At 43.4% G+C, this 27,770-nt stretch overlaps 1 protein-coding gene across 7 annotated transcripts in view; it reads left to right on the top strand.

Moving 5' to 3' along the window:
- LOC137376537 (muscarinic acetylcholine receptor M3-like) overlaps window positions 1–27,770 on the top strand; it is a 356,458-nt gene that overhangs the window by 90,777 nt on the left and 237,911 nt on the right. For 2 of the 7 annotated variants that reach the window (XM_068045278.1, XM_068045277.1), the window contains exons 1-2: window positions 12,022–12,223; window positions 14,716–15,300. The gene's annotated coding sequence lies outside the window, so the exon portion shown is untranslated. Of the gene's footprint in view, window positions 1–12,021; window positions 12,224–14,696; window positions 15,301–27,770 lie in introns of those variants that run through there. The other 5 variants (XM_068045283.1, XM_068045284.1, XM_068045282.1 and 2 more) reach the window with 4 other exon arrangements.

The raw sequence follows: 27,770 nt of genomic DNA, 5'->3' as shown, positions 1-27,770 counted from the left end.
TTCATTGGCTCCAAAGCATTTTGGGAAGTCCTGAGGTTGTGAAAGGCGCTATATAAATGCAAACTCTTTCTTTCTGTATGCTACATCAGTAGTACACATTTGTAGAATATAGGAGCTGTCTTATCAGGAACCTTTGGCTATTTTGGAAGTTGATTTGAAGATAAATGTGAGGGAAAGGACATATATACATTAGCTAATAGCTCGGCTATCACTGCTGGTCGGGTTCAGCCTCTTGAACCCATGTACAAGTCTTAAGCACGCTTCTGAAACTGTTTCATCAGGGATTTCCTCAGGGTGTGGAGGGAGGGTTCCCAACTGACCATGATAGCTCCAACAGAGGATTGGTAGAAATCCCAGATAGGCACACAAACGGAGTCTCGGCTGATTTTCCATTGACAGCCGATCGTGAGAACCCCCCAGGAAATTCCCGGCATTTATGTTTCTTGGGATGGGAAAGGGTTGGTGAGAAGAGAGAGCCAAATTCAAACCAGGGGATTAATACACCCCATACCAATGGGGCATTAATTCAGTGTAGCTTATTCAAAAACAGTATTGTGCTCCCTCTAATGTAGCGGCTTGAAATTCCTACATGTTGTACAGTGGCATCTCAGAGAAACTGTTGAATATCTACCAGAGCTTAGAAGAGTGCTGTGCCATGATTGGAAACAATAAAAGCTCCTGAACCTGCTCTGTTCAACCCGTGAGGCACAGTTTTTTAATTTCATTCATCATTGAAATTGTTGAAGATAAGGAATTTAATAGAAAACAGCTGTTTATACAGCGAACTCCTGCTGCAGGAGAAACGTTCCCTTGACAACCTATCGTCACCAGTGAACACACCATTCACCGGGGCCTAAACCAGTCAATTATCTTCAAAATGTAGAATTGGCTTACATTGAGCTAATATCCACTGTAAATGTTATGTGTTCATTGTATTGTATTATTTTATTCTTTATGTATTATTTCTGTCTTTTGATCATGTCATCACTGATTTTGTATATTCTGCAAAGTTCACAATTAGCGTATTACAGTAAAGGTGTTCCCTGAGAGAACTGCAAGACAACAGTTGCTAAAGCAAAACATTACCATAAATCATGCACAATTGGTTTGCCTTCTGTGACTTGATGCTGTCACCACAAACAGCACTGCATTCGGGCCTATCCTCACCTTTACCATTCATTAGTAGTAAAACAAAAAGCTTTTGGATTAGATAGTGGAGAAATGTGCCAAGTAGTGCAATACTGTGCGATAATAGCAGATTTAGGGTGAGATTTTAACTCATTCTAAACCCACCAACATACACAGTGTTAAAATTGGGCCCTATCTCTAATCGGTACTGAGTTAACTGCTCTCAAACAGGCCTGCAATTGATCTCATTGCCTCTGAACTAGGAAAGGGAAAAATCTTCCAGGCTTCCCAATCCGGATAATGATCTAGCAACTCTGCTGGAATTGTATGCGGGTGGATATGGGGAGAACAGGATCGAGCTTGGCACTGATGCCCCTACTGTATAGTCTGCTAACAGTTTCTAGCTAGGCTGCTACATGAGGCATGGCCACATGGGTGAAGTACTGGAAGGCTGTTGATGCTCAGGGAACCATACACTAGTATGGAGTCAGTACCTTCAGGAGAGGAGAGAAAATAAACCAGATTTATAAGTAGGTAGACTGGTCAGTTAGCAGGTGTGATGATAGATCCTTGTGTTTGATAAAGATCAGATCCTCACGAATAGTCTTCTACTTTTGCTAAATTCTGTTCAACTGAAAAGGAGCAAATTACGACGTGAAGTCACATGTAAGGAACCAAAGCCTACAAGTTGTACATGGCAATGTTAGCTGATGATGTGTTTTTATGACATCCCTCTGCCCACTATTTTACATGGTATTTTAACCCATTTATTTTATTATTTTTGGTACCTCTGTCAAAGTAGTGAACAGAGGAACATCAAATAAGTGTTACGTATTTGTTCCCTGATACAAATGTCTGTTCCTATCACTACACTGAAATGATTTTGGCCAAGCTCACAACTGACATCCTCTGTCACTGTGACTATGATACAGCTTCCTTACTCATCTTCCTCGCTCTCTCTCCAGACTTTGACGCAGCCGTCTACACTATGATAATCGCTGCTCCTCTGTTATCCAGCTTAATTAGGCCCGCTTAATTCCACTCTTCCTATCCAATCTTAACAAGAGCATCTCCAGCAGTGGCTTCCAGCGCCGGTGCTGTTATCCATGAAGCCTCCCAAGGAACTATCCTTGGCCACCTCCTCTTCATCATCTACTTGCAGACCCAATGCAACTTCGTCCACAAACAGGGGGTCAGGTTCCACAATGACACCTTGTGACATGCAAACAGCAGAGTCTTGGATGCAATGAAGATTATGGAGTTGGGGAGCATTGAAATAGCCTAATATAGAAGTGACAAAGGCATGGTTGAGGGTTTCAGCAACTGATGTGCAGAGGAAGTGTGTGGTGTTGGAGAGGTGGAAATAGATGGTCTTTGTGATGAAGCGGATATGAGGTTAGTTGCTTGGTTTGTGGTCAAATAGGATACTGAGGTTGCAAACAATGCAATTTGAGCAGAGCCAGAGGCAAGGGAGAGGAATGGTGCTAAAGACAATGTGTTGTGTCTTCCCAATGTTTAATTGGAGGAAATGGCAGCTCATCATGATAGAGTAGAGGTCGGGTAACAGTCTGACAACATAGAGGCGGTGGAGGGAAGCCTTTGCTGGAGATAACAGGTTACAGTTGGATTAGTTAGAATGGAACCAAGCTAAAACTATAGAGGAGAAGCGATAGGGAAGGATGGTGTCGTCAACCACATCAAAGGCTGAAGAGGTCAGGGAGGATGAGGAGGGACCCTGCAACATGGTCACAGTGACAGAGGATGTCATTTTTGACCATGGTTCAGTGCTGTGAGAGAGGCAAAACTTAAAGAGAGATTTAAACAGCGAATTGTGGGAAAGGTAGGCACAGATTTGAGAGGGAACAACATTTCTAAGGACATTTCAGAGTATAGAGAAGTTGGAGATGGAGCAGTAGTTTTTCAGGACAGATGGGTCAAGGGTGGGTTTTTTGAGGAGGAGAGTGATGATGGAAGATTTGAGATGGAAAGAGACAGTGCCTGAGGAGAGATTTACAATGTCAAGTAGCATGGGGGCTCAGAAGAGTCGTTGAATGATCACCAGTTTATTGGAAATGGGGTCAAGAGAACAGGAGTTATATCTCATTGACAAGATACATCAGGAACAAGCATGAGGTAGAGATGGGAGAGAAATTAGAGAGAAATGGATTCAAGGCCAGGGTAGGGGAATTCTGGGGAAGGTTTGGCTTAATGGACAAGGGGAAGGGGGGAAGCCCTTGAATGGAACTTAGGAACAGAAGTAGACCATTCAGCCCTTCGAGTTGTTCCACCATTCATGGCTAATCTGTACCTCAACTCTACTTACTCACCTCAGTTGCATAACCCTTAATACCCTTGCCTAACCAATCTATCAATTTCACTTTTGAAGTTTTCAGTTGACCTTGCCTCAACAGCCTTTTGGGGGAGAGAGGTCTCGATTTTCACTACCCTTTGTGTGAAGAAGTGGTTTCCAATATTAGCCCTGAATGACCTAGCTTTAATTTTAAGGTTATACTCCCTTGTTGTGGATTCCTCATTGGAGGAAATAGTTTCTCTCTATTTACCCTATAAAATCCTTTAATTATATTCTAAAGGGATAGTCTCATTCTTAGTGGCAACTTACTATTAGTTATTATTAGACTTACTGTTGGAGGTGAGGGTGGAGAGGGCAGTGGAGAGGAGTTTAAGAAGACAGTTGGTAGTAGGGTAAAGAAGCTGGGAATTATCTTTCCTCTCCTGGATATTCATCCATTGTGGATTTTGCAGAAGAGAGTAAGGCCCAAAAGCACTTAATATGGTCCAGCCATATCTGGTGATGAATGGCAAAACCAAATATATGTTCAAGTTTGCATCCTTGGACTTGAGTGAGCAAAAAAGAGGAGTTTAGCAGAGGTAATTACCCAGATGGGAGTGGGAAAAGTTTTTTCTGGGGGTAAGGGATCGAAGGCTGAAGGAATGGTTCAACAAATTGATGACTGCAGAAGTGTCGTCTTAAATGGAAGGCCAATGACTAAAGTAGATTTTCAATCTAGTTCTGGTGCCTACGGGAAATAATGACTGAAGCCATGGGGGCAATTTTAGAATTGTAGGTATTTAAAATGTTCCTTATGTTATTAATATTCTGCACTGTAGAGATCATTATAGCTGCAGCATCAGTCTGAAAACAAGCATATTTCAAATACTCTGGGCTACAGGAACTGACCCCAATTTACATTAATTCACCTTCTGCGAAGATATGAAGACAGTGGCTTTATCATTGCTTTCGGTAAAGAAAATAGCTCACCAGAGGAATAGCATAATGCTGACAAGTTAGCAGGGGTTCATGGCAATATGTTAATTCTGCCCAGCACTGAAATTTCTTAGTTTATCAAATAGGCATTTTCTATCACAGAACAGGGATGTTTACAGTATGAAAACATTTCCTTCTTTCCAGAATTCATTACGTAAACATAAATATATAATAACTAATATATGCCTCATGTTGTTGCTTATGTTGAGTGTGGGTAATATGCTTTCTTTAATCAAACAATACTTATGTATGTTTTGCGACGTCTCAATCCAGTTTTGTTGCTTAGAACCTTCCGGGGAATACAATGACACATATTTTAGATGTCCCTTATATCCTGCACTGCAGAGCTCATTCTTTTCTTGTTGATCCCAATCATAAGGTTAAGTCAAATGGGAATCACAGGCTTTGTAGAGTTAGTGGCATTTCTCAACTAAGTCGGGATGATGTTCAGAGTCCAGCATACACAAGGGTCTCACAAAGCTTTGTTACTTTATGTGGAGCTTTCATGGTCCAGTTAATTGGAAGAGAATCCATGAAAACATGTAACGGCATTCCATTTAATGTATTCTGGGATAAAAAGCAAAATATTGCAGCTGCTGGAAATCTGAAATAAAAACAAAAATGCTGGAAATACTCAGCAGGTCTGGCAGCATCTGTGGAGAGAGAAGCAGAGTTAATGTATCAGGTCAGTGACCCTTCTTCAGAACTCAAGTTCTAAAGCAAGGTCACAGACCTGAAACATCAACTCTGCTTCTCTCTCCACAGATGCTGCCAGACCTGCTGAGTATTTCCAGCATTTCTTGTTTTTATTTATAATGTATTTTGGACTTGAGTTGCAATGTCTAAGTATCACAAGTATCCAGAAAAAAAAGCTCCAAATGCCTGGTACTTCCGGAGCCCAGGTGGAATCTATTTTATCGATTCCAACTGGCATATCTTCCACAAATGTTTCATTCCTGTTTAAACTGCGGAGGTTTGCACTCCCCAGGGATGGAGTGGGTAGTGGCGAGGTAGAGAGAATGGATCACCTTGCAGCTAAAGGTGACATCTGCATTAGCTGGGGTGTTTTTCTCTGATGGATATGCTCAGTTGACACTATTTTATTGTGTAAACAAGAACAAATATCCCTCCCACTCCCAGCACCATGAGAGTAAGACAATATCCTCCCTGCCTGCCATCAATGGGATTTTGTCTGGCTCTGTCTTCTCACAACATTCCCTAGGTTCAACCAGCATAGGTACAACCACTGAAAGGAGGGGGAAATAATGTCCCCCAAGATGTTTTTGGCATTGGTTATGCCCTTCGACATTCCACTACAAATCACAAAATTACTCATTATTCCCCCTCCCCAAATTCTTTCGTTGGTATTTATCATCAGGTTGCATCTCTCTCCCTTTTCCCTACAACTTGTTCTCTCTAATCCTTCCCTAACTGACATACAACAAGCTATCTCTTGGCTGTGCAGAACCCTCTCCCTCTTGTGTTGTATCTCTTCTTCTCTCTTTCTTTCCTCCTCCTTCCCACATTTTATCTTTCACTTGTTCTCTGCCACCTCAACCTGATCCTCAAGAAATTATTTTTCCCTTTTTCTACACCTTCCCGACAATGCCTTTATGTCTGTCTGTTCTCACCATTCACTGAGCTACAGTGCTGCTCAAATTAGTGTTCCTAGATTTTCAGCATTGTCGTCAAATAGTCATTAAAGACAAGCCCAAAATGTGGCAAAAAACCATTAATTCATGAATCAAAATGCAACATGTAACATAAATGCATAACTATTTCTGATTAATGTATTATTTCTCTCATTTTTACAGTATGTTCTCTGATTTCCATATTCCAGATAGTATTTCTTTATTTCTCTTCATTCCTGTTTTTCTGTTTCTACAATTTCTGTAATATTTATCTTCCTGGTATGTTTAGACTTTCTCTGCTGGCAATGTAAATTTTTCTTCTTTCTGTAGCTGTGCCTGCTTCCCTGTTTGATTGTCTGTGTGCCTCCCTCTCCTGCTTCTGTAATTGTTTTCACTCTCTGGGCGTCTGGTTGTTTTATGTTAATTGTTTCCTTTCCTTCTCCTCTCTTGTCTATCTGTTATTCTTTAATCCCACCCATCCTATCTATTCAGTCCTGTCCTTCCTTATCCCTGTGGTCTCTAATTGTCTTTAATGTTGTGAGGCTCTCTCTCCTTCTCAGATTGTCCCTTCCCCACCAGCCCTGCTACTGGGATGCAAGGTATTTCCTTTCTTCTTTCTTTCTTTCTTCTTTCTTTGGCCTCCTTGTCTCGAGAGACAATGGGTAAGCGCCGAGAGGTGGTCAGTGGTTTGTGGAGCAGCGTATGAAATGGTTATAAAGGCCAATTCTAGAGTGACAGGCTCTTCCACAGGCACTGCAGATAAAATTGATTGTCGGGGCTGTTACACAGTTGGCTTTCTCCTTGCACTTCTGACTTTTTTCCTGCCAACTGCTAAGTCTCTTCGACTCGCCACTCTTTATCCCCGCCTTTATGACTGTCCACCAGCTCTGGCGATCACTGTCAACTGACTCCCATGACTTGTGGTCAATGTCACAGGACTTCATGTCGCATTTGCAGACGTCTTTAAAGCGGAGCCATGGACAGCCGGTGGGTCTGATACCAGTGATGAGCTCGCGTCTTTGGGAATCTTACCATCTTCCATGCGGCTCACATGGCCAAGCCATTTCAAGCGCCGCTGGCTCAGTAGGGTGTATATGCTGGGGATGTTGGCCGCCTCGAGGACTTCTGTGTTGGAGATACGGTCCTGCCACCTGATGCCAAGGATTCTCCACAGGCAGTGAAGATGAAATGAGTTGAGACGTCGCTCTTGGCTGACATACGTTGTCCAGGCCTCGCTGCCGTAGAGCTACTGAGGACACAGGCTTGAAACACTCGGACTTTTGTGTTCCGTGTCAGTGTGCCATTTTCCATCACCCTCTTGGCCAGTCCGGACATAGCAGCGGACGCCTTTCCCATGTGCTTGTTGATTTCTGCATCGAGAGACAGGTTACTGGTGATAGTTGAGCCTAGGTAGGTGAACTCTTCAACCACTTCCAGAGCGTGGTTGCTGATATTGATGGATGGAGCATTTTTGACGTCCTGTCCCATGATGTTCAGTTTCTTGAGGCTGATGGTTAGGCCAAATTCATTGCAGGCAGCTGCAATCCTGTTGATGAGTCTCTGCAGACACTCTTCTGTGTGGGATGTTAATGCAGCATCATCAACAAAGAGGAGTTCCCTGATGAGGATTTTCTGTACTTTGGTCTTCGCTCTTAGACGGGCAAGGATGAACAACCTGCCATCTGATCTTGTGTGGAGGAAAATTCTACTGAAGACTTGAACGCATGTGAGAGCAGCAGTGAGAAGAAGATCCCAAGCAGTGTACGTGTGAGAACACAGCCCTGTTTCACGGCACGCAGGATAGGAAAGGGGTCTGATGTGGCACCACTATGCTGAATTGTACCTTTCATTTTGTCTTGGAATGAGGTGATGATACTTAGTAGCTTTGGTGGACATCCGATCTTTGCTGGTAGTCTGAAGAGACCACGTCTGCTGACGAGGTCAAAGGCTTTGGTGAGATCTATGAAAGCAACGTAGAGGGGCATCCGTTCACAGCATTTCTCCTGTAGCTGGCGAAGGAGAACAGCATGTCAATGGTGGATCTCTCTGCTCGAAAGCCGCACTGTGCCACTGGGATGCAATGTAATTAACAACAAAAACAAGAACATCTTTCTGCATCTTTTTGTGCCCACATTTCATTTTTTCCCCTCTTGTCTGTCAAATACAACACTTTAGTCAACAATACACATCTCTCTGCGTCCTCGCAACCCGTGCCTGAAAGAGAGAAGTAAAAAAAAATCAAGAGTTCTTTCATTGAAAATGTACCTTTGCATACCACCACTGTACTGCCTAATGTCAAGTACAGTAGAAAAGGGAGGAAAGCATGGCACAACTCAAGAAGACTTGATTAGAATCTTTACTGCACAATTAAGTTTCAAGTTAAACCTGCTTTCATTACAAAGCTGCTCTGAAGTGTCTAATTAAAGAGGAACCTGTCTGCATTGGCTATGCAAACAGTCTAACAGGCAGTTATTTTTTCCTTTTGTATTTCACTAACAAGAAAAGTAGATGTAATTACAGGAAGATTTAAAAAGAGAAAATACGTTGCTTGCCCTTGATGGTTCCGGCTTTTAAATGTGTGCTAATGATCTCCAAGGACCAAGAACCCCTCAATTGATTTCCTGCTCTGTGCTGAATTTAGACTGCTCTCAATCTGAGCAGGACGATACAGGCTCTCTTGTGACTTTAGGGTGGGGAAGGAAGTAAATAGTCCGATTTACCAGTGCCGATTACTATTGTACGCTCTCTGTTAGATGAGGACATGATCAGATTTGGTTGCGGTGCATCTGTGAGCAAATGCCCTGCAGGCGTTCACTGCCTGGGCTCTGACTTGAAAATGACCATTTCCACAAGGGGTGCTGTCTCACCAGCGCTTCCTCGAGAGGAAGGATGAATGAGGGAAATGAAGTACTATTCTGGATATGCTGTAAGTGATCACAATTAGCCATCGATTAATTTCAAACTGTAATTCAGCCCTGGAGTACTGTTGACATTTAGAACCTGCTCCAGCTTCTCTACTGTGGGTTGTGCTTTCTGCAGTATGCATTAACGGAATTGCAGCCCGCAGATCTTCGTCACTTTTAAAATTGAAAAAATACAAACTATCTCCAAGGGTTAATAAGTACTCTGCCGAATGACTTACAAGTGAGATTACTGAGGAATCGCTATTAATGCTGTGATTGGCCATTATGGCTAACCATGAAGACATACATACTTGGAAGGTTGTTTTTGGAATTTTAATGTGACCTTATATCTCTGCATTAAGATTCTGTTCACACGAATGGCTGCGTTTAGAAGTTGGAATACCATCAAGAGATTTGGAAGAGGTTTAATTTTAAAATGGCAATTGTTCCCCGCATTCTCACAAATTAGTGAATGGAATACAAGAGCTAATTTGAATGATGAGCTCAAAGACATGGTAGCATTGGGCACTTTTTAAACTGTGCCGATGATAGGTTTATCCACACTGCTTAAAAAAAAGAATGATTACACTCACTTCCTCATCAATTATTGCTTAAATATATAGAAGTGCTGCTGGAACATTTATATAATTGGAAAGTAATTTTTTTTTCCAAAATATACTTTATTCATAAAAATCTGTAAAAATTACATTCCCAGTTTAAAACAGCATCAAGTCAAAGAATACAGACAGTGCAAAGGTGATCAGTTACCTTCTATACAATCATGAGTTGCCTCACAACCCTTTCATTTCATTGTCATGCCATATACATTTTTACATTTACAGCACACACAATTTCTCCCATACAGTCCGAGGGGTTTCCCATGGATCCAGCCCCTCAGTTCAGCTTGGTGGGGGGACCTTACACTGTGGTCTTTCCCCATTGAGCCTTTGCTGCGGCTGCCCCAAGCTTTAGTGCGTCCCTCAGCACGTAGTCCTGGACCTTGGAATGTGCCAGTCTGCAACATTCGGTGGTGGACAACTCTTTGTGCTGGAAGACCAGCAAGTTTCGGGCAGACCAAAGGGCGTCTTTCACCGAATTGATAGTCCTCCAGCAGTAGTTGATGTTTGTCTCGGTGTGCGTCCCTGGCAACAGCCCGTAGAGCACAGACTCCTGTGTTACAGAGCTGCTTGGGATGAACCTCGACAAAAACCACTGCATCTCTTTCCACACCTGCTTTGCGAAGACAATTGGAAAGTAAATTTTTTTTTTTAAATTCCAAAATATACTTTATTCATAAAAATCTGTAAAAATTACATTGCCAAACAGTTTCCAAACAGCACCCAAAAAATACAAACATTGCAAGGGACATCAGTTTCCTTCAATACTGTCATGAGTTTCTTCCCAACCCTTCCGTTTCACAATTGTCATGTCAATTATAGTTTTACATTTACAGCAATTGAGAATATTAACGATACAGTTCGAGGGGTTTCCCATGGATCCAGCCCCTCAGTCCAGCTTGGTGGGGGAACCTTACACTGTGGTCTTTCCCCATTGAGCCTTTGCTGCGGCTGCCCCAAGCTTTAGTGCGTCCCTCAAAACGTAGTCCTGGACCTTGGAATGTGCCAGTCTGCAACATTCGATGGTGGACAACTCTTTGCGCTGGAAGACCAGCAAGTTTCGGGCAGACCAAAGGGCGTCTTTCACCGAATTGATAGTCCTCCAGCAGCAGTTGATGTTTGTCTCGGTGTGCGTCCCTGGGAACAGCCCGTAGAGCACAGACTCCTGTGTTACAGAGCTGCTTGGGATGAACCTTGACAAAAACCACTGCATCTCTTTCCACACCTGCTTTGCAAAGGCACATTCCAGGAGGAGGTGGGCAACCGTCTCTTCCCTACCACAGCCAACGCGGGGGCACTGTGCGGAGGGGGCGAGACTTCGGGTGTGCATGAAGGATCTGACGGGGAGGGCCCTTCTCACCACCAGCCAAGCTACGTCTTGGTGCTTGTTTGAAAGTTCTGGTGATGAGGCATTCCGCCAAATGACTTTGACGGTCTGCTCGGGGAACCATCCGACATGATCCACCGTTTCCTTTTCCCGTAGGGCCTTGAGGACATTCCGTGCAGACCACTGCCTGATGGACCAGTGGTCAAAGGTATTTTCCCGCAGAAACTGCTCCACGAAGGATAGGTGGTACGGCACGGCCCAACTGCATGGAGCGTTCCGCGGCAATGTGACCAGGCCCATCCTTCGCAACACCGGGGACAGATAGAACCTCAGCACGTAGTGACACTTGGAGTTTGCGTACTGGGGATCTACACACAGCTTGATGCAGCCGCACACGAAGGTGGTCATCAGGATGAGGGCCACGTTGGGTACATTTTTCCCGCCCTTGTCCAGAGGTTTGAACATCGTGTCCCTCCGGACCCGGTCCATTTTACATCCCCAGACGAAGCGGAAAATGGCTCGGGTGACTGCCACGGCGCAGGAGTGGGGTATGGGCCAGACCTGCGCCACGTAGAGTAAATTTTGGCAATACTAAGCAGGAATGATGCAGAGGGTTTCTATGTTAAATTCGAGTTGTAGCAAGATGATAAACCTTTACTTTCTCATATCTAGGTAATGCTTACCTCTTATGGAATACAGATTTACACTGAATGACTTAATATTTAATGGATAAATGATTTAACTCATATAACACCAGCTATGCTGGCAAATAGTATCATAGTTATCATTTTCAAATTGTGCATGAATATGAAAAGCAGGCAGTATTTGACAAGCAGAATCATTTGCAAATGTTTATATTATCTGCTACCTCAATGTATTTTAAAAGCAGAATGGAGCTGAAAATGATCTTTCTAGCCTTGTCCACGAGAGGTGAGCAAATCTGTGACCTTAGCAGAACAGTACAGCTTGCTGCTTGGTACATCAACATTCTTCAGCTATCCTTCAACTCAGTGTGCATATAGATCAAGTAGGTGTGCCAACCATGACATCACAAGCACAGCAACAAATCAGCCCGCACATGGGCGGCAGTAACTCACAAGTGCCTGAAGGCATTCCAGTACAAGTCAGTTAAGCAGAGGTTTGAAGCCAAGAGCAGTCTGTAGTAGAGAGTGCTAATACAGGGAATAACTGAAAGAAGACTGGAGGCGCCACAATGAGAGGACCTCGTTAGAATTGGCCAAGCTTTTGGTGGATTAATGTATACGATGGGATAGCAAAGTTACTTATTCTGTATATCACATCCAATTTACATGTACCGAGCAGGGTAAAAGGTAAGAGATGCTTTTTTTGCTGTTATTTGTAGCTATGTGGAACATTCAAGTCTATTGCAATTGTAATGTGACATTGATAATATTTACACAATGTGCTGCATTCTGTTATGTGACAGCTAAAGTACTTACAAATCAGGCATATGATCCTCTAAACAAGGCTCTTTATGCAGCTTTTGCAACCTGTATCACTCCTGACAACGCTGTACTTCACTGAAGTTTTGATCTGAACCCAGCTGCTGCTGTCATATCATCAACCATATTAGAGCTGGCAAATGTGGCAAAGCCATTTTTCCTTTTATTTCTGACAGTCAAGATATTTGCTCATCAGCATTTTGGCAATCTCATTTTAATGGTGTTTTGAGGGATAATGGCCCAGCTTTGATGAGATGAAGTAACGGCTGTGCCACTGTATTGTGGCAGATCGACTGGAGAAGTCTGGCACCACATCCTCCGACTGTAGAACATGGCAAACACACAGCCTGCATCGGGTGAGCGTTTCCAGTGAAGTCAGTGTCTGTGCTTTATTGCTGAGAAAGTTGCAGGCTTTCATCATAGTAAAGGAAAAGGAAACAAAATTTGAGTTTAGATCAACTATTTGTTTCTATCAATGGGTCTTTAACCGAGGTGCCCTTTTGACTTTTAACTACTAATTATTTGATTGCATGGGTCCCTACAGACAATTAAATGTGGACCAATTAAAGCTGAGAGTAAATGTACAGACTGGTCTGTGACCAAGAAATGCGACACTTCAGAGCGACTGTGGGAAGTTGGGTCAGTCACGGACAACTGCAAATGACAAAGGGAAAAAACGCAATCCTCTTCCCACCCCTGAAGAAAACCTGCGTAAAAATCAGCAATCATTAATTACTGGTTATAACCGCCCAACCAGTGTGATCATTTATAGCTGTTAATAGTCTTCTGGGATCTCCGCTACTGCACTTGACTTTGCCACTCGCAAAAAATAAACAGCAAGCACTTAATCCCATGACCGGTGGGTGCATTCTCCCTCGCTCGTGCTTTTCCTAACTAAACAATCTGTACCTTGTAACAGAAAAATAAACTGGTTACAATCATTCATATATTGAGCGATTTAAGCAAACAGATAAACTGGTTTAAAACTGCCCAGTGAGATGATGTGGCAAAAATAATCAAATTATTTTCTTTGCAACGAGTCGTCAGAGGTTGATAGACTTTTGAACATTTACAACAGACACCCCTGAAGTGCCTTGTCTTTATCGGATTTTGCTAAGGTTAAAAGCTGGAGTATATTAGCATGGATTGATCATTCGTTAATTGTTGTACTCTGTATATATAAGAAAAAAATAAAGCAGCCTTTCAGCTCAACTATCCCGACAGTTTCTAAAACACACAAACTGAATTTATATACATAACATTTGTGGAAAATGTACTTTTATGCAGATACGGTGATGCTGAATAATGAGAATAAACAATCAGCCACGCATACAGACCTGTAGCATGGTTCTAAAGTTCATGGCTTGCTTTGAATAAATCATTTTTATTTTAAATAAGTCATGATGAGACTTCGATGTGGGAGAAAGATCTGCTTCAGCCTTTAAACTGTTAACTGTATCACTTTGGATGTCTGCAATGCAGTATCAGGATTTAAAGGGTTAAATGACATCTGATAGTCCCTGGATTAATAAAGTTAGTGTGAAATAATAGATAGGGATTCTTATAATGTACTGATTCAGAGTCATTGATACCTTTTCATGAATGTCATCATGCATCAAGGTCCAGTAGTGTGCACATCAATTGTCATCAATTAAACCAAAATCCCAACACATTCCTCTATAAATTAGAAAGGGAAATGCTTTGGGTGATTTCCCACTGAGCCATGCAACCAAGGAAAATCCAGACTTCAACCCCCTGTTCTGTTCTGACCTAGCTAATCTCAGATTGGCTGTGCCAAGTGCATTTGGCCTTCCTGGGCTAGGGAGGAGGGAGAAATCGTCCATGGATCCTGCTGCTGATTACTACCCAGTGTGCAAAATGTTTTCAACAACAGGTTCAGACTCGACTGCGAGGCGCCCATGGTCAAATAGTCTGCCGTGACTCACTGCCTGGGTTCACAGATCAAGATTGGACATAGAGGTGCCAAACAGCAATTAATACCTCTGCAATCATACACCCGCATGCATTTTTTAAAAAAGGGACAGCAAACATCTAAACAAAAGAAACTGTATTCAAGTACATTTTTAAAAATAAGACAAATGAAAAGGAGCTTTAATAGCTCTCATCTCTTAAGTTAGCTGAGTCCAATTTTAAATGGCCAAACGTCTCCCTCTTTCTGATGTGGTTTGAACCCTCTTAGCTAAATCGATCTGGTTACTCACTGTTGCATTGCAATTGTTTTTTATGTACTTTTTCTTCCAGCAAATGAGCAAAAAAAATTGTTTTTTTTAATATTGTCTGATGACATTGTAATTTTTATGAGAATGACACTATCTTTCAGGGATTATGATTATTTACAGTGTTACTCAAGATTATGAGCACAAGCACAGAACTGCTGATTAAATGATACTACTTGAAATGGCAACACAATCTTCGAAAACAAATTCAAGGATCCTATGAAGTGATTGAGCCCAAATATAGGAACATCTTTCTGTGAGAGAAGACAATTTTTAAAGGAATGGCAAAGATATACCAACTATTCATGTGTGTATACACGATGGAGGGTTCATTGCTTTCCCCGAGCTGTCACTGATTTACCTTTTAAGTGGAGCTCTTTTCACCTTTTGCCCTTAATTTAGGCAACAGGTGAGAAAAGCATAGTCATCCAACTAGTGATTCTGATTAAATGCTTTTTTTCCCAGAGACCAGCCTGTTGGGTTTGTCAACTCCTTTCGGTGTTTGGCAGTTTCCCTCTAAACCAATTTACATTCATATTATCCTTCTCAGTCAAGGTGGCTGGATTGTCCAACCATGTGGAACTCCCAGAGCGAATCTGTCATACTTGACATTTCCATGGAAAGATTCTTCCTCCGACCTGCTCGTATACTTTTCCACATTCAACAACCAGTGGGCCTATAGTTTAACAGCATTTATGACTCTCACAGGTGAGAAAGAGAAAACATTAACCCTTTCAGTTTGAGCTTGATTTAAACCCAGTGGTAACTCACTGCATCTCACCTATTCTCAATTTCACTTTCTGTAATCATCCAACCCCTCCTCACCCACACTTTATTTTATTCTAAGAATTTTATGAATTAATAAATTAGTAAATGTTTTATAGTTCCAGAATGTTTCTTTAATTAGCAACAATCAGAACAAGAAGAACTGGATTTTCCTCTACTGTATTGCCTGTAATCGGGCAGGACAGCGGAGGCAAAGGAAGCATGTTTGGGCATTCAGGCCTATTGCCAAGTTTGTGCCCCAAGCTCAGTTTGCCTCCCCCTTCCCCTTTGCCAGCTGCCCCTTCCCTGCCGACCACATATAAATGCTGCAACAGTCCAATTGCCTCCTTACGCCCACTCTCCAATATGTCCAGAGACCACCAGGACAAGACTGCCGGTAGGTGTTGGAGCAACAGCAGTAAGTCCATAAAGTCCTTCAATGGAGGGAGAGGGCTCTGAAGTGACCTTAATAGCAGCCTCAACACGAACCTTTTCAGGCCTCGGTCTTATCCGAGGTTCAAAATACAATCTTCTCCCTTTGATTGGCTGGCTATCTCTTCTGGTGTGGCATCAGATGTCCAACAAGCTTTATGACCTGGGTTGTTCTCTTCTGCAGTGGTAGGTGCCTTTTAGCTGGTGGAGATCCTGCAGGAAAATAGTCAGGCTGACTGTGAGGTCAGGCAGATGTCCTGCCCCACCGTGAAGAGGAGAATCTAACTCAAAGTGCCTTGCATTCCTTTCTACAAGTGCCACACAACAGATAATCTAGTGATATTTTTGAGAGTTACAAAGTGCTTTCTGAGCTCAAAAGTCTGATTTGTCTTTCCTTTTGGCTGTTGTGTTGGAATTACACCTTCAAATTGCAATCCACAGACATCGGCTTCCCTCTCTTCCTCAAATAAAGATTTTCTCTAACGTGTTAAGCTGGTTGTGGAAATTCCCTTAAACACTGAAGATGCTTCTGTCATATTAGTACATGTGCATAGATGTTGTAATGCAAGAGTCAGAAAAGAGATTTCTTGTAAATAATATGCAATGCTATAGAATTCAATTTGCAAAATATGATCTATGAATATGTCTGAGTTTGAATATATGTAAGTGTTTGTATTTCTGGATGTATGTCTTCCTATCTCTTCCATAAATAGATAAGTTTGCATATTTTCCAATGTGTGTGTGTTTTTTAATTTAGTGCCCTTAATTTGATCTATCCTTGTTTGGCCCATGCCTTTTCCTCTTCTGCATGCTGCCTTTTGACAGCAATGTCTGCAAACACAGAGTCAGCTTCACTCACATATATCTCCGCTACCTTTCTTAACCTCTCCACTGCCTCCAGTCTTGGCTGAGGCACAATTTCCTCAAGTTAAACAGTGCAAAGAACAAGGTCGTTATCTTCCATTCCCAGTCACGATCTCCGTATCCGTGTCACGGCTTTCATCCCTCACCCTGCCCACTGTTTGCATCAGCAGTACCCTGCTTGATCCCAGACTGCACTCCCATGGCTATCTCGTTCTATCTCAACTGCCTACACTCAGCTCTTAAAATTTTAAATAAATTTCTGCTTCATGTGTTTAAATCTCTTCATGACCTCAGCCCTCTCCATCTCTATAATCTTCTCCAATGCTTCAACCCCTACTCCCCCATGCCTTCTTGAACTCTTCATTCCTCTGACTCTGGCCTCTTGTGAATTCCCTGCTCCACTTGCCTCATCATTAGAGGCTGTGCCTTCCGTGTTCTAGGCCTGGAATTCGCTGCTCTAAACACCAACGCAGCCCTAAACCAACTGTACTTCCCAGCCGGCGGCGAGATGAATAAACAGCGACCCGCACGCCATTGAACCGCCACAGTCTTCCGTGCGGCAGCTCATTTGCATACCTGGGGCGGGCCGCCCCCCACGATCTTGTGGAGAGGCGGGCTGTCCATCGCCAGCAATGGCGTCAGCTGTCTGTGCGCAGGCGCTGACGCCATTTTTAAAGGGCTGTCAGCTCTACTGGCTATTTTAAATATTAAAGGTAAACTGAATTAAAATAAATAAATACATTTCTTTTGCCCCTCTCCCACCCCCAATAACAAATTAATTATTTGCCCTTCCTCCCCCCCCCCAAACACTTACCTTTACCATCTGACTTTCCCTCCACAAACTGCACAAACTTACAACTACAACCCTTCCCACCATCCCCTACACCCTTGACATTAATTTGACCCGGTTTCACTCCCCGGCACTGATAAACTTACATCGACCCCCACCCCCCCCCCCCCAACCCCCCACACCTGTGTTGCGACTCGTTTCTCCGGACAGAGATCCGAAGGTGCCAGGCCACAAATTGCAGCGGGACATCAGGTGACGAAGTGAGCTTAATTAAATCAATCATTTTAATTTATTTAAATATTCAAATTGGGGTCCCGTTGCTGAGCGGTAGGGTGTGGGCGGCTGCCACGAGGACTCACCGCCAGTAATATTGGGCTGGCTGCCTCCCGGCGTCTGGGTGTACGGCGGCCCTCTCCCGGAGACATTTTCTGACCCCACCCCCCACACCGATCCCCCGCCATGAACCCCGAGGTCATGGTGTCGGTAAAATCTAGCTCATTATTCTTGTCACTTGCATGTGACCTCTCATGGCAGCCCTGTTCACTACCATAAGTGTTCTTTTGAGTTAAGAGGATAATGGGGCACGTTGTCATTAGCACCAGGGGGGAATGGATGCAGGTTGAAGAGCACAATGCTGAAATATTGAGACAATAACAGAAAAACCTTGAAAGGTGAATCAGCATCTGAGGAGAGGACAGACAGTCAACATTTTGAGTGCATAATAACAGGGAAATAAATTCCAAGCAGACATAACAGATCAGGCAGACAAATACAGAAAGGAAGCATTGCTGGAATGTTGCAACAGGCAAGTAATAGACATAAGTGTAAAGACATTAAATAAATTGAGCATGTGCGAATAGCTGAGGAAATGGTAGCCTGAGGTAAATGAGAGATGGAAAGCCTGTGGTTGGGTATAAGATGCATGCAGCTCTCAGTGCTGAATCATTGACAAGAGAGAGGAGGTAATTTGCAATCTTTGTTTATACACAGGCAAAATATCTCAGAGATTTGCGTATATTGTTGCTGGTGATAGGATGTCCCACCGTAAATTATGTAGTCTGAAAAGGATTCTTGTGATGAGATATCTTGCCTGTATATGTCTTGATATATGAAGAACAGAATACCTTATCAATGACTAAGGTAGGGTGAAAGGGGAAGGATTTAATTAGTATGGATAATTCATCATTGCTATAGACAAATAAACATCAGGTGAGGTCGCTTATTGATTTTGGAGGAATATACATGAGGAGCTTATATCTCTTCATTAACTCAGGGACGTATGCAAGATCTCTCACAGCTGAGGGTTAGCTGTTGACTTGCACCATCACAGTGCTGCTCTGTGGCTGTCCACTGGGAGGTGCAAAAAACCTTCCAAGCAGATTTGAATGCAGATTTTCCCTTGCCTAACTGTTAAGCATTTGAGCTCCTCTCGACAGCCCCCAGCTGAGATCAAGATACGTTTTGCGATGAAATTGATCACTGTCGTTAGCTCTGACTAGGTGGTGGTGGGGGGAGGGGAGTAATGCAGCTGCCCAGAAGTGGTAAATATGCCCCTCCTTTGCAATGCAGGAACACAGGGTGCAGGAACTGCTTGTTAGGCCCTGGCACCTAGCATTCAGAGGAAGCCTTGTTGCCGGAAAGAGAAGGGCGAGGTTGTGCTGGGACTCTTATAGAGTGTGGCTATGCACAGGCCCCACTTACAAATGGTAACATTTAAGATTAAAAAAGAATTCCACACCTGCCGTCTTTCTCAAATTGCATCCAACTCCAGGGACTGGTACAGCATGTCTCCGCCCCTAGGCTGTCACAACTCCCAATGGGAGGCTGGAGAAATCATGTCTCGCATGTTAATAACTTAGAGGCCGTAAATAAGGTCAGGGGAGTGGGGGACATCCTCAATAAAGTGGAATTTCCATCCTTCTGGAAATGTGACCCAGTTAAAGGAGGAAACAAAGCGTAGGCCATGGTTTACACACAGTTTGACAAGATTCATCCATTGATTATCAGCTCCATCACACTCTGACAATATTTCATAGTTTCAGTATCCTATTAAGGACCTTGAAATAGAATCAAGGATCAGGACTGATTTCCTGTTTTCACCACTTCCATTACATCTAACCATGTTCTTGATTTGTAATGGGGAAATGAACTATCTGATGCTGTTCTGAGCTGTATGAACCAGTTTTGATCTCTGTACTATGCTGATTGAGCTGGCAGATGGATAGTAGTAGAGGGATTGTGCAACAAATAGTGCTGTGGGTTGGGGCAGAGAAAATAGCCAAAATCCTGCTTCCCTCCCACCTCTTCCCCAAAGGTTCTTCAGTGATCGCTGTTTGAAGGAACACGTGTACATCTGAGGAGGGCGGGATCAGGCTCACTTTTCATATACTTACTCTCCCATTGCCAATGTGAATCTGTTCGCTTTTCTAAGCCAAAGATTTCTGAGCATTTGCGGTGAATTAAAAAGAAACACATTGGAACAAATTACCATTTATCTGATTTTGAGGGACACCTGACAATCTTGGAGAAATCAGTTGACTTTGAGAGGTATACTGTGTCTGAAAAATAGGCAGATATGTCTTTGCATCGAAATATAAATCATATCAATACCTAATGTAATTAAAGGACCAAGAATTCGCCAACTTCTCTCCAATTTGTTAGCCATCTTAAAATATTGAACATAATTTTAGTTTTACCAATAGGGAAGTGAAGGGGATCATTTTAACTTAACCCACCTATGAGAAGAGGGTTTATTCAGGTGAGATGCCTGATTTACACCTGTTTGATTTTAAACGCCACTTGCCAGACTGGTGTGACAGAAATCACACCTGCCAAATGGAAACATATTAATTTAGTCAAATGGGACACTACTGAAACTTTTTTTTACTGGACATTGCACAGAACTTGTTTTTTTTTCAAAAAAAAAGAGCAGCTGAAAACATGGTTGCACATTTGCATTTTGAGAGACCGTTCCATAGAGGGACAATGGAGGTGCTCACTGATTCAATTAACAAGATTGGTCTGGGCAACAGTGATGACCCACACCTTGTCTGTGTAAGAGCCAGCACTCTACCCCCCACCAAATGTCTCTATTAAGCTTTGAAGTCCAGCAACACCCCCGCCCCCCCACCCCGCCCCAAGAACCTGCTGGCCAAATTGGGGCCTGTTTGAATTGCATGACACAGAACGGAACAGCTTGCAATTTTAAGACAAAAGAGAAGGAAGGTCTCTCCTTGTGTCTCTCTCCAACAAAGTCCCAGGGACCCAGGGTAGCAGCTTAAACCTCAAGACAGAGCACTTCTTCAGCCTTCTGGTACCAGAGAAGCAAGTTGGAAATTGTGAATTGGGCCCCAGCGAGAACTCCAAGACTTCCAACTTTTATCAAGGACATTTCCAACCAGTAACTTAATTCCGTTTATTACGAATTCTACTTCAAACCCCACCCCGCCCCCCAATTATTTCCTTCCCTCTGTATCAATTTGTGTGTGTGTTTCTCGTATGCATGCTAGCGTGGTTGCGTCGTATATTTTAGTAATTTTAACCAAGTTAGAGTGATAAGGCTAATAAACTTACATCTTTCTAGTTTAAACCTAAGAAACCCTGTCTGATTGATTCATTTGCAATTACAATTAGAGTGCAGTGAGCAAAGGGCTCACTGAGGGGGTAAGCTAAAATCCCTGTGTTTTAAAAGATAAACCATGTTACAGCCAAACCAGGAAATGAGCAAGAGGGGAGCCTGAGACCCCTTCCTCACCCAGTCGTAACACTGCTTAGTGTCAGATTAATCCCTGAGAGAAAGTAACATGGGAAGATGGGGAGGGGAATTGTAGACATAATTAAAGTGACAAAAGGTATGTTCCTATGTTGTTTGTGGACTGCATCACAGACTGTTTCGTTCCGGCGTTGTGAAATCCTATATGGCGATTGCAAAATAGAATGTGATCATGCTGGTTGTGTCAATAGCTTCAGAGGAACAGGAAGAAAGAAACAATATTCATTTCCAGTGCCTTTACTTTAATAACTTCACTTGTGTGTAACAGAGCAACAACAAGGAAAGAGTTAGGAAGGTGACTGAAGGCATGGTCAAATAAATTGTTTTAGGAGGGCTTGCAGAAGAAGGACTTGCATTTATATAGCACCTTTCAAAACCTCAGGATATCCCAAAGCGTTTACAGCCAATGAAATATTTTTGAAGTGTAGTTATTGTTCGAATGTGGGGAAACATGGCAGTTAATTTGTGCACAGCAAGGTCCTATGAACAGCAATGAGATAATGACCAGATTATCTGTTTTAGAGATGTTGGTTGAGGATTATATGTTTCCCAGTACACTGGGAGAACTTCCCCACTCTTCTTTGAAAAGTGCATTGAGCTGTTCTATATCCAGATAGTTTAACAGCTTATCTAAAAGGTGGCACCTCTGACATTGCAGCTCTCCCTCAGTATGGCATTGAAGTACCAGTGCAGATTATGTGCTCAAGTATCTGAAATGAGAATTGAGCCCACTACCTTCTGATTCAGAAGTGAGAGTGCTACCACTGAACCAAGGTTTACACCTTTTGAAGGTGGGGTGGTAGTAGTGAGCAGAGTCATTTAAGGCAAAAGCGTGCAAGGCCAAGTTGGCTGAAGATTCTGGCTGGAAACAATGAGTATCTTCTCCTTCACATGATGTGACTGATCATATCTAAATGTGATACCATGACCCTTTTGTCTAACAAGGCTTCTGTTCCATGTTTTACGATAAGGTTAGATCTCCTTCCAGTTAGTGTTGTGCCTATGATTTACATTTCTTCATGTGTTTTAATATTTACTGGAAGCTCTTACCAGCTGGATCAAAAATAGGTGAAACTGAGATTTCGCCCTCTAAGGGGTATGCCCTTGTGCCCATCAGTTCAAACCTAACGCCCAAAATTACAAAGTTATATTGCTAGCAAGATTTTAATTTATCCACCGCAACTATACTGCTGCTGTTGGCCCCAGAAGTGAAAAATTTCTTCTATACAATTGCTGAGCACATAATCTAGGCTGAGGGAATGCCGCATTGTTGGAGGCGCATCTTCTGGATGAGATGTAGAAATGGGGCCCTGTCTTCCCACTGTGCTATTGAATGAAGAGTCAGTTCTCATAGTGTTCTGGCCAACATTCCTCCCTCAATCACCAAAATTCATTTATTTGTGGGATTATGCTGTGCACATCTGCCTGCATAACATCACTTTCAAAGTAATTCATTGGCTGTGAAACATTGAGATATCCTGAGAGTTATATAAATGGACATTCTTCATTATTTAAAAAAAAAATCCTTTTTAAAAAATTTTTCCTTGAGCTGTGGCGGCACTGGTAAAACCTCTTTATTGCCCAGGTCTAGTTACCCTGAAGACTAAGTGGTAGCCATCCAGCATAGGTCATTGCAGGCAGGGAACAAGTAAGGCAGCAGGTTCCTTTCTCTGAAGGACTTTAATGAACTAGTTGGTTTTTACAACAGCTTTCAAAGGCATTTTCTCTGCTATCGGCACACAAATTGTATTGGTCAGTTTTTGAACCTATAGATCTTTGGGGTATTTGTCCAGTACCATATCCGCGAGGCTAGCAGAACGCCTGCAACATAATTGCTTAGTTCCATTTTGTTTTCCCTTCCTGTCGAGTTTCTTAAACACTGCTTTGGTGATTCATGAGGCAATAAATGTCTAGAAGTTTCTGCAGGCGGTCAAATAAAACATAAATTTGTGTGCCATATGTTAGTGTCTCCATGCACTATATCATGAGTCAATGGCATTAGGCACACAACGGATGGAAATCAGGGTTCCAGCACCTGTTTCAGGCCCCTTTACCAAATTGGACTGTGAATGTCCACAACATGCTGCAGTCAGATCCTTCAGGTGCTCAGCAGCAAAATCAACAGTCTCTTTTCCTGAAGTCTGTCAATTAAATGTAATTTTAAAGTTTTTCTACTAACCTGATTGTGCAGGCAGGAGAACTTCTCCCAGCTCTACATTAAAACCATGGGCCACTGCCAGCTACTGTTTGCCACCCGCTCTCCAATTGCCTCCACCCTGCCTCCCCCGTACTCTCTTGAGGTCCTCGGCTGACAGTCAAGTCAGCCACATCTTGCTGCCCCGTCACGACTGATGAGCTGTTAATGCGGAGTGGAAAGAGAAGGTATTGTTTATAGATGCTGTGGATATGATTGGATAGGTAGGAGTGGAACCAAACTGGACAAACAGGCAGAAGAAGAGAATGATGTGGTAAATCAATTTTTATAGAGGGCAAGGAGGAATTCAAGCTGTGATTTGCAGGAGAGCTGGAAAATAATCTGGGAGTAACTACAGTGCTGCAACTATATCACAAGATCTCTCTCGTATTTTCTTGATGGGAAGATTCTCGAAGGTCCAATCATAAAGGAATTAGAATTAGAATTAGAACATTACAGTGCAGTACAGGCCCTTCGACCCTCGATGTTGCGCCGACCTGTGAAACCATCTGACCTACACTATTCCATTTTCATCCATATGTCTATCCAATGACCACTTAAATGCCCTTAAAGTTGGCGAGTCTACTACTGTTGCAGGCAGGGCGTTCCACGCCCCTACTACTCTCTGAGTAAAGAAAGTACCTCTAACATCTGTCCTATATCTATCACCCCTCAACTTAAAGCTATGTCCCCTCGTGTTTGCCATCACCATCTGAGGAAAAAGACTCTCACTATCCGCCCTATCTAACCCTCTGATTATCTTATATGTCTCTATTAAGTCACCTCTCCTCCTCCTTCTCTCCAACGAAAACAACCTCAAGTCCCTCAGCCTTTCCTCGTAAGACCTTCCCTCCATACCAGGCAACATCCTAGTAAATCTCCTCTGCACCCTTTCCAAAGCTTTCACATCCTTCCTATAATGCGGTGACCAGAACTGCACGCAATACTCCAGGTGCGGTCTCACCAGAGTCTTGTACAGCTGCAGCATGACCTCGTGGCTCCGAAACTCGATCCCCCTACTGATAAAAGCTAACACACCATATGCCTTCTTAACAGCCCTATTAACCTGGGTAGCAACTTTCAGGGATTTATGTACCTGGATACCAAGATCTCTCTGTTCATCTACACTACCAAGAATCTTCCCATTAGCCCAGTACTCTGCATTCCTGTTACTCCTTCCAAAGTGAATTACCTCACACTTTTCCGCATTAAACTCCATTTGCCATCTCTCAGCCCAGCTCTGCAGCCTATCTATGTCCCTCTGTACCCTACAACATCCTTCGGCACTATCCACAACTCCACCGACCTTAGTGTCATCCACAAATTTACTAACCCACCCTTCTACACCCTCTTCCAGGTCATTTATGAAAATGACAAACAGCAGTGGCCCCAAAACAGATCCTTGCAGTACACCACTAGTAACTAAACTCCAGGATGAACATTTGCCATCAACCACCACCCTCTGTCTTCTTTCAGCTAGCCAATTTCTGATCCAAAGCTCTAAATCACCTTCAACCCCATACTTCCGTATTTTCTGCAATAGCCTACCGTGGGGAACCTTATCAAACGCCTTACTGAAATCCATATACACCACATCCACTGCTTTACCCTCATCCACCTGTTTGGTCACCTTCTCAAAAAACTCAATAAGGTTTGTGAGGCACGACCTACCCTTCACAAAACCGTGCTGACTATCGCTAATGAACTTATTCTTTTCAAGATGATTATAAATCCTGTCTCTTATAACCTTTTCCAACATTTTACCCACAACCGAAGTAAGGCTCACAGGTCTATAATTACCAGGGCTGTCTCTACTCCCCTTCTTGAACAAGGGGACAACATTTGCTATCCTCCAGTCTTCCGGCACTATTCCTGTTGACAATGACGACATAAAGATCAAGGACAAAGGCTCTGCAATCTCTTCCCTGGCTTCCCAGAGAATCCTGGGATAAATCCCATCTGGCCCAGGGGACTTATCTATTTTCACACTTTCCAAAATTGCTAACACCTCCTCCTTGTGAACCTCAATCCCATCTAGCCTAGTAGTCTGAATCTGAGTATTCTACTCGACAACATTTTCTTTCTCTACTGTAAATACTGACGAAAAATATTCATTTAACGCTTCCCCTATCTCCTCTGATTCCACACAGAACTTCCCACTACTATCCTTGATTGGCCCTAATCTAACTCGAGTCATTCTTTTATTCCTGATATACCTATCGAAAGCCTTAGGGTTTTCCTTGATCCTATCCGCCAATGACTTCTCGTGTCCTCTCCTTGCTCTTCTTAGCTCTCCCTTTAGATCCTTCCTGGCTAGTTTGTAACTCTCAAGCGCCCTAACTGAGCCTTCACGTCTCATCCTAACATAAGCCGCCTTCTTCCTTTTGACAAGCGCTTCAACTTCTTTAGTAAACCACGGCTCCCTCTCTCGACAACTTTCTCCCTGCCTGACAGGTACATACTTATCAAGGACACGCAGTAGCTGCTCCTTGAATAAGCTCCACATTTCGATTGTGCCCATCCCCTGCAGTTTCCTTCCCCATCCTACGCATCCTAAATCTTGCCTAATCGCAACATAATTTCCTTTCCCCCAGCTATAATTCTTGCCCTGCGGTATATACCTGTCCCTGCCCATCACTAAGGTAAACCTAACCGAATTGTGATCACTATCACCAAAGTGCTCACCTACATCTAAATCTAACACCTGGCTGGGTTCATTACCCAGTACCAAATCCAATGTGGCATCGCCCCTGGTTGGCCTGTTTACATACTGTGTCAGAAAACCCTCCTGCACATACTGGACAAAAACTGACCCATCTAAAGTACTCGAACTATAGTATTTCCAGTCAATATTTGTAAAGTTAAAGTCCCCCATAACAACTACCCTGTTACTCTCGCCCCTGTCGAGAATCATCTTCGCTATCCTTTCCTCTACATCTCTGGAACTATTCGGAGGTCTATAGAAAACTCCCAACAGGGTGACCTCTCCTCTCCTGTTTCTAACCTCGGCCCATACTACCTCAGTAGACGAGTCCTCAAACGTCCTTTCTGCCGCTGTAATACTCTCCTTGATTAACAATGCCATACCCCCCCCCCCCCCCCCCCACCTCTTTTACCATCTTCTCTGTTCTTACTGAAACATCTAAATCCCGGAACCTGCAACATCCATTCCTGCCCCTGCTCTACCCATGTCTCCGAAATGGCCACTACATCGAGATCCCAGGTACCAACCCATGCTGCAAGCTCACCCACCTTATTCCGGATGCTCCTGGCATTGAAGTAGACACACTTTAAACCAAGTTCTTGCTTGCCAGTGCCCTCTTGCGTCCTTGTAACCTTATCCCTGACCTCACTACTCTCAACATCCTGTACACTGGAACTACAATTGAGGTTCCCATTCCCCTGCTGAATTAGTTTAAACCCCCCCGAAGAGCACTAGCAAATCTCCCCCCCAGGATATTGGTACCCCTCTGGTTCAGGTGAAGACCATCCTGTTTGTAGAGGTCCCACCTACCCCAGAAAGAGCCCCAATTATCCAGGAAACCAAAACCCTCCCTCCTACACCATCCCTGCAGCCACGTGTTCAACTCCTCTCCCTATTCCTCGCTTCGCTATCACGTGGCACGGGCAACAACCCAGAGATAACAACTCTGTTTGTTCTCGCTCTAAGCTTCCACCCTAGCTCCCTGAATTTCTGCCTTAAATCCCCATCTCTCTTTCTACCTATGTCGGTGCCTATGTGGACCACGACTTGGGGCTGCTCCCTCTCCCCTTTAAGGATCCCAAAAACATGATCCGAGACATCACGAACCCTGGCACCTGGGAGGCAACACACCAACCGTGAGTCTCTCTCGTTCCCACAGAACCTCCTATCTGTTCCCCTAACTATGGAGTCCCCAATGACTAATGCTGTGCTCCTCTTCCCCCTTCCCTTCTGAGCAACAGGGACAGACTCTGTGCCAGAGACCTGTACCCCATTGCTTACCACTGGTAAGTCGTCCCCCGCAACAGTATCCAAAACGGTATACCTGTTGTTGAGGGAAACGGACACAGGGGATCCCTGCACTGCCTGCTGGTTCCCTCTCCTTCCCCTGACGGTAACCCATCTACCTACTTCTTTTACCTGAGGTGTGACTACCTCCCCATAACTCCTCTCAATAACCCCCTCCGCCTCCTATTACCTCACCAATTTGAGTGCCAATATTTGTCCAGTTTAACATCAGGCTGCGAAACCAATCTCATCCCGTCAATGAGGGATCTTTACCTATAATCTTTAATTATAATTACAGACAGTTGTTTTGTCTGATTTTTCACATTTTACTTGAACAGCTGGTATGATCTTTGGTCACCTTCTATTTGTT

The sequence above is a fragment of the Heterodontus francisci genome, chromosome 13, assembly GCF_036365525.1.
Source record: "Heterodontus francisci isolate sHetFra1 chromosome 13, sHetFra1.hap1, whole genome shotgun sequence".
Taxonomy (NCBI): domain Eukaryota; kingdom Metazoa; phylum Chordata; class Chondrichthyes; order Heterodontiformes; family Heterodontidae; genus Heterodontus; species Heterodontus francisci.
The sequence above is the reverse complement of the archived record's forward strand: the minus strand, read 5'-3'. Positions and strand labels throughout refer to the sequence as shown.